At 46.3% G+C, this 7,821-nt stretch overlaps 2 non-coding genes across 2 annotated transcripts; one reads left to right on the top strand and one right to left on the bottom strand.

Annotated features, from left to right (window-relative positions):
• Positions 1-5,488: 5,488 nt before the first annotated feature.
• TRNAP-AGG lies at positions 5,489-5,560 on the top strand. The gene has a single exon. It is a non-coding gene; the product is annotated as a tRNA-Pro (tRNA).
• Positions 5,561-6,387: 827 nt separating this feature from the next.
• On the bottom strand, positions 6,388-6,459 carry TRNAP-CGG. The gene has a single exon. It is a non-coding gene; the product is annotated as a tRNA-Pro (tRNA).
• Positions 6,460-7,821: the final 1,362 nt, after the last annotated feature.

Raw genomic sequence — 7,821 nt, forward strand, 5'->3', positions numbered from 1 at the left:
ATTATACAAGCGTCTGAGCTCTTTATTTATTTTTAATGCTTCTAGCCGTCACTGTTGCGGAGAAGAGTTTATGGGCTCAAAACGCAGAAGACAAATACCATTCTTCAAATTTATTTTAACAATCTAATTACTTTTTATGTCAGCCTCAGGCTTTTGGGGAATTCAGTCATGGGCTGAGCAATACTGCCCCAGTGCCCACCCACCCCACTATGTACCAGTCTCTGCCATTTCCACGCACCCTGCTGCACTCCAGCCTGCACCACACTGACCACCTGCCTTCAGGTTTTAGTGCTATTCATTATTTAGGTCTTAAAACAGTAACAAATTAGTAGCAGGTTATGAACTGTCAGGATGAAGGAATACTAGCTCTTCATACACATTTGTACTCTCCCTAGCCAATCTGACACTAGGAAACTACAGAGCAGCCATAGTGTTACCTCAGCAACATGGCTTGTTTTCACAGATAGTTGCTCTCTCCAGTGAAGAAGCTGTTATCAGACCATATAGTTTTCCTGAAGACCACACAAATGAGAGTTCTGTTTGGGTTGGGTGAAATCTGGACCTGGTTTAGGTGTAGATTGATAGAATACAGGAGTATAACATCTTGCTCAATTTCATGAGGCAAGAGCCTGACAGGTGTTGAGGAGAGGATAGAATTATGTTTTCAGATGGGATTAGTTTTTGATTATTGGCATCTCTACAGGGCAGAATCAAAGTTATTTGGATGCTTTAACTGTGCATTTCCAAAACTTTGTTTACATTTCTTTTAAGTTTAACCTTAGTTCTAGGATTTATAATGCATATTTTAAGGATAGATATCTTTGTAATGTTTTTCACCCTAAATTACTTAGTATACTCTCAAATTTATCTCAGTGTTAATGTAATTTTTATCTGGGAATACTGTTTAGAAGGAAAGTGTCCCACTGCTGCTCTGTAGTCACAATTCAGTTAGTTTTTATGCTTGCATAATATCTGCTTGCAGAACTGAAGGTGTTTTGTTCCAGCAGGTGTGGCAGCTGGGAAGGTTAGTCCCCAGTCTTCACTCCCATCTAGTAACATGGGTTGGATTATGCTTTCAGATAATACCAGTAGTAGGATTGGTGGATTAGGAAAATAGAAGCTCTCTTAGGCTGAAGGAACAAAATGGACACTGTGTAGAATCAAGCACGTGGGTTTTAGTTTGCTTATTAGGCTCAGAGACACAGCCAAGCAATTGATTACAATAGATCAGGGGTCATAAGAACGGCCGTACCGGGTCTGACCAAAGGTCCATCTAGCCCATTATCCTGTCTACCGACAGTGGCCAATGCCAAGTGCCCCAGAGGGAGTGGACCAACAGGCAATGATCAAGTGATCTCTCTCCTGCCATCCATCTCCATCCTCTGACAAACAGAAGCTAGGGACAATATTCCTTACCCATCCTGGCTAATAGCCATTAATGGACTTAACCTCCATGAATTTATCCAGTTCTCTTTTAAACGCTGTTATAGTCCTAGCCTTCACAACCTCCTCAGGTAAGGAGTTCCACAAGTTGACTATGTGCTGCGTGAAGAAGAACTTCTTTGTATTTGTTTTAAACCTGCTGCCTATTAATTTCATTTGGTGACCCCTAGTTCTTGTATTATGGAAATAAGTAAATAACTTTTCCTTATCCACTTTCTCCACCTCACTCATGATTTTATATACCTCTATCATATCCCCCCTTAGTCTCCTTGTCGGAGACCTTTCAGAAGTGGTGGGCCGAGTCTTCATTTATTCACTCTAATTTAAGGTTTCGCGTGCCAGTAATACATTTTAACGTTTTTAGATCTCTTTCTATAAGTCTATAATATATAACTAAACTATTGTTGTATGTAAAGTAAATAAGGTTTTTAAAATATTTAAGAAGCTTCATTTAAAATTAAATTAAAATGCAGAGCCCCCTGGACCAGTGGCCAGGACCCAGACAGTGTGAGTGCCACTGAAAATCAGCTCGTGTGCTGCCTTCGGCACACATGCCATAGGTTGCCTACCCCTGCAATAGATTATATAGGATTTTCATGGGCGGAGGGAAGCGATGGGGTGGGAGGTTCCGAGCCCCTGGATAGGTCTAGCAGCAAGACAAGATAAGCACAGTAAGCCAGTAGTCTAAAAGATTACATAATGGCTCCGACCAAGGTTTCAAGTTAACATATAACATACTATTAGTACACATTAGTATACATTAGTGTTTTCCATTAAACAACGTATAAAGTGTATAATTAAAAATATATATATGTTGAATTCTGATTTGGGGTCCATAGGAATGAGGTAGCTCTTCTGGTTGTCCAACAGGTATATTCCTGGGGGTTAAAGCAAAAAGACATCGAAAAGTACATGGCAATAGAAATTGTTTTTCAGGTTGCCCCACTGTGTTTCTAAAGGCTAACACTGGCATCTGGGAGGGAGGGGGTGCACCAATTAGAAGGGAGGATGTCATATCTCATACTGACATGCTTGAGCCTCTCCATGAACTCAAGTTTGGTATGTGGGGAGGGTATTGGTTATCTTTTCCTGCAGAAGGAGTGGACATAGAGGCCACTTTCAATACTTTGGTATGTCTGTAGATTCTGATAAAGACATCAATTACCGCTCCCCATCTGGAGTTTTGCTGACCATGCTTATCTCAGTAAAAAGCAAGGTTGTCTCTTGTTTGTTCAGCTTCTCGTAGCTAATATTGTTCTCGGTGGGCTAGGCCCCCCGCTCAAACCAAGCTTTGGGTCTCTGTAAAAAGTTGCTGACAGGGTCTGTAATCAGGGTTTTACAAACACAGCAATTGGATTTTGGCCCTTCAGAGGCTTTTTCTCATAATGCTTCCATTTCCTAGTTTGATTTTCCCCTATGTATTTGGGTATGGGTAGTTCAGTGTGTTTTCCCATTTCTTTCAACAAAGTTGAATTATTTTGGTTGTTGTAGCTTTTTCTCCTAAAGATCACTGTCTTTGCCTAATTGACCTGCACAGCCTATGTTTTGAAGCAGGTTTATAGTAAATATTGGTTCTTTTGCAGACTTGAGGATAGTTTCATGGAAGACTTAGGTTAGGGGATTACTGCAGTCAAGGCACTAGGCTGCTGTTATATACACTGAAGAGGAAAGAGACATGGTTACATCCCACTTTTATTCCCATCTCTTTCTTGAAAATCCGATGGGGGGGGGTACATTCTATTTAATATTTAAATAGCTGATGCGCAAATTTAACCATGTTGTATGTTGTTCCACTCTGTAGCAGTTTTAAAATTCATTGCTGAGTGCATCTTGCATCAAACGTGTTTTTAAAGTTTATCAGACAGGAAATTGACCTCCCCTGTCTTCTAGGGAGGCCCTGGATTCCCACAAAGTTGAGGGAGCAGTTGAGGATAAGACTACTGCAGAGGCTTACCTAGTCTGATTTCCAGTTAGTATTATACACCTCAGTTTTCCTTCTCAGATGATTTTCAAGCCCCCAGTACAGTTAGATCACTCCAGCTAAGTCACAAAAGTCTACCCCTTTCAGAATTAGAGTCCAAACAGAAACATAAACAACAAAAACATTTATCCCATCCTCTTGCCATACATAATCATTGCTCAAAGGATTTGTCCTGTTCCCAAACAGCCATTCAGTTGGGTCCAACATCCAGCCCTCTTGGTCCTTAGTGAGTCCCTTCTCCTCCCTGTTGACAGGAGCAGCTATCTGTACCTCTGCACAAGGAAGATCATAGGGGAACCCACACCTATCCTTTACCACAAGTTCCCATCCTGGGATGCTAAACAATTATATCTGCCCCATAACATAAACTGTCCCATCTTTACTTCCTAGAGCTTCTGCCAATATGCTCAGCCTTGCCTCGTCACCAGCCCCTTTTTTAGCTAGTAGCCTCCCTCTTAACAGAGCACTCCCATCTAATCTTCCTCCTAAATAGCCTGCCTCTTTTTTATCCCAGCAAGCCTGGTTTAGGTATGTTTTCCCTTGTCATGTGACTCCTATGCTCATTCCTTTCACTTGGGGAAGTGGGCTAAGCCTCACACAGGAGCAGCTGAGCCCCAAACCACTTAAAGTGTCAGCTCACCCTGTGAGTTGTTACTGCATCACTCTTCAAGTATATTTGGATGAGGCCTACTCTGGACCTATTCTTTTCAGGTAATAAAGATGAGGTACTCACAAAAGACTGAAGTGTCAAAAGAGGAGGTGCTGGAACAAACTTCTTAGATTGTCCTGCAGAGCATGCTGGTGGTTTTGTTTTGTGCACTTCGTGTCCATATGCAGAACCTACAAGTCCTAGTGTACAATTTCCCATCTTGATCTGAGCTTCTATGATTGCTCAAATGGGCAGCAGGATGCAGCATTCAGTGCTGCAAAAGGCCTATTTTGATCCAAACAGAGCTGCCTGAGAAGTCTACAGGTCCCAGCATGGAATTGCTCAGTCTCAGTCCAAGCAATATAGTTCATATATTGCATGGTCCACCATACATTACACCAGTTCACTGCCTTCGAGTGGTCCTTTCCAGAGAAACTACAGGTCCAAGAATGGTGTTCCAGTTCAATTAAAACATCCTCTGTATTAAAATGAGCGCAGCAGCAGCCTACATTGTAGAAAAACATAGCGCTTCCCTTAGATCATTCCTAGCATAAGCCAAGGCTCAGAGATCATAGTAAGTAATAGACTATCGTAGGTGAAACTGAGATCAGAATGTACCCTAGTCTGACCACCTTTAGAGCTCACTAAAAAGCCTAATCCCATAATAACAATGCTAAGATAATTTTCTCATAAGACATTAGAAGCAGAGCCCATTTTTGTTCTGAGTCCTAACTCTCTTATATAACTGTACTTCAGCACCTGGATGTTATGGTGATATATTCTTTGTAAATATAACAGGCAGATAGGTGTATAGTGCCCAAGAGATCTTTGAATAAAAGCAAACACCTATGCCCATGCAGCATCCCACTGGAGTCAGTGGGGATCCTCACCGTTGGAGGGATCCATCTGTGTGGCTGGGCTTGCAGGGTTGGGACCATAGTTATTAAATTAAATATTTGTCTATCATAAAACAAGGAATGGTGACTTTGCTGCTTGACATTGGCATAACAGCCTGTTTTCTGTGGGCTTTTATTCCTTCTTAATTTTGAGGTCTTAAATGGTCCATAGATCTTGTACTGGGTCACTGCACAAGGAGAAGGCAGCTCTTACAGATGTGAAGGATGAAAAGGGATCACCCACTGGCACTCAGGCTTGCTGAAAGAGTCTTTGTGTGGGTATATGTAGATTATTAGCTCTACTACAAATAACAATATTGTTTGTATAATTAATTAATTAGACTCAAATAAAAAACCTAATAAGAAATGAAGGGGTAAAGAACGATCCTTGGTGGAAGAAGCCACATAGGGGGCAGAATAGAGCTAGCTAAATAACTGTCTGAATCAGAAACAGCTACGTGGCTAGGACTGAACCAACGTTAGCTTCCTTTGCAGTAGCTAGAAAGTAGCTCATATGGCGGCTCGTTGGTCTAGGGGTATGATTCTCGCTTAGGGTGCGAGAGGTCCCGGGTTCAAATCCCGGACGAGCCCTATTTTTCCTTCCCAATGCTTGAACAGTTCTATGATCATTTTACATTGTTTTTATTGAAGGTACATTTATACGTTACAATAAAAGAAATGGGGGAAGCATTTGCAACTAAAAATATGACCCTCTTGCTCTCTGTATTAACAGTGCATGAATTTGAATAAAACTCCGGCGAGGGAACAGTTTAGTTCATGAATCCCCTCTCCTCCTCCACAGGGACTATGATTAGCCCCACAAGTACCCCCCATACATCCCCCTCTTCTTCGTCCTCTAATAATATTGCTCAATCCTTTAATGATACGAGCATTACAGGGCGGGGGACTAAGTGGGGAGTCCAAGGGGGAGCGGGAAGGAGGCAGGAAAAAGAGAAAATACACCTTGGGGTGCGGTGTGTATTTCACTGCTCCTCCTGTGCCCCCCACTTATTCTCCATAGAACCCCGTTCTCCCCATGGTACTTCCGTGCGCTCCCATCCCCGCTCCTTGTAGCAGCTGGACACCTCCCAAGTAGTTACAAATGGAAACAACAGAAGTCTCCCCTTTTCTTCCTCCCCAGCCTGAAAACCAGCTGGATCACATTGTTTATTTTTTGTGTCTCCGCTTGCACGAGCCCCTACTTTCCCCACCCCCCAGTTCGCACGGCCAATTACTGCCCCTGTCCACCCCTTCCCCCTGTGCAATTCCCACCCACTCGTTACCCCTCCCTTCTCCCACCCACTTTACCGTGGGCTCCCCCAGTTACTGCCCTGGGGCCCCGCTGTGCATGTAATGCAATAAAATGAATTGAGGGATCAAACCCACAAAATGGAAAGGCTCGCGCCCCCCTCCGTAGCGGGCTCGTCCGGGATTTGAACCCGGGACCTCTCGCACCCGAAGCGAGAATCATACCCCTAGACCAACGAGCCGCTGCCTGCTTCTCTTCCCCTAGCCAGACTCTTCACTGTTATCCCGCCTCCTCGCTGCAACGCGCCAGCCACTGACAGTATGGCCTGTTTCCCTCCCCTGCCAGGCTACCGGATGGTTCCGCCCACAGGCTGCCCCGGCTGGAAGATACCATCCCGCTCCCCACTAGGATCCACCCGCCTGATGGTATCGCCTTGCCTCCACCCAGTCAGCCCGCTCAGCCGGCCCCAGGTGGGGGGAGGGCGCCTGATGGTAGGGCTGTGGGGACTCTCACTCTGCGCTTTCCCATGGGGACGCCTCAGCCCCGCAACCTCGAGGTAACAGACTGTTCCCCAACGGCGGCGGGATTCAGAGCCGGGCGAGCTCATCCCCAGAGGGAGAAGGGGGGCTCTTTCCCGCTTCAGCCCCCACACACAGGCTGCGGTCCGGACATTCGGTCCTCCCCCCTGTCCCCATAGCGGGGCCATGGTTTAGTCCGGCCCGCCCTTCTCCCACTGGGCTTCAGAAGAAGGTCCCTGGAGTTACCCGGATATTGCTCCCTTCCACACACCCCCTTTCCCTGAACAGCTGCCCCCTCCCGCCCTGACTGTGCGACAGGCAGGCAGAGCCCCGGGGGCGGGGCCCGCTGAGCGCTGGTGGCTGCGCGGCGCTCTCGGGCCGGGCTCGGGGGCGGGGCTCCCCGGGCTGGGGCGTGGCCAGGCTCAATGAGCCGCCCAGGCGCCTCTGCGCGTGGCAGCCCCCCCCGTCCCCAGGACGCGGGCCGGCGCGGTGCGATGGGCGGTGGAAGGGGCCCTGGAGGAGCATCAGGGGTGTGATCCCCGCCCAGCCCGAAGAGCCTCCTCTACCTCCACATCAGAGCCACGCTGCGCCTCATTTCCAAGCCCTGTTTACTTCCTGGCCTCCCACTTCACCCCTTTTTGTGCTACAGGGCTGCTAACTCCATCCACTCTCCCCCCTCGCCCTCACGTGGCCCTGCTGCCTGTGCACTTACCAAGTGACCTAGGGACTTGGGGGACCTGGGTTGAAGCCCCTGCTCCATCACAGACTTTCTATGTGACCTAGATTGTTCACTTAGCCTCCCTCTGTGCTCCAGTTTCCCTTGTGTGAAACAGGGATAATATGTTAAAAGATTGTGAAGTGCATGGCAATCTGTTGATAGAAGCACTGTGTAAGAACTACGTGTTATTACTGCTGCCAATGCCCTTCCAAAAATCACTCTTCCGCCAATAGCTACCCTCCTTCCTCACCTCCTGGGCCTTTCATCTGGCTCCTATTTCAGTTTAAACAAGTAAAACCGGAAGACAACCACAGAACTAACAAGACCTCAGCTGAACACAACTGCCCAAACTCTTAGCTTTTATGTT

This window comes from Trachemys scripta, chromosome 1 (genome assembly GCF_013100865.1).
Source record: "Trachemys scripta elegans isolate TJP31775 chromosome 1, CAS_Tse_1.0, whole genome shotgun sequence".
Taxonomy (NCBI): domain Eukaryota; kingdom Metazoa; phylum Chordata; order Testudines; family Emydidae; genus Trachemys; species Trachemys scripta.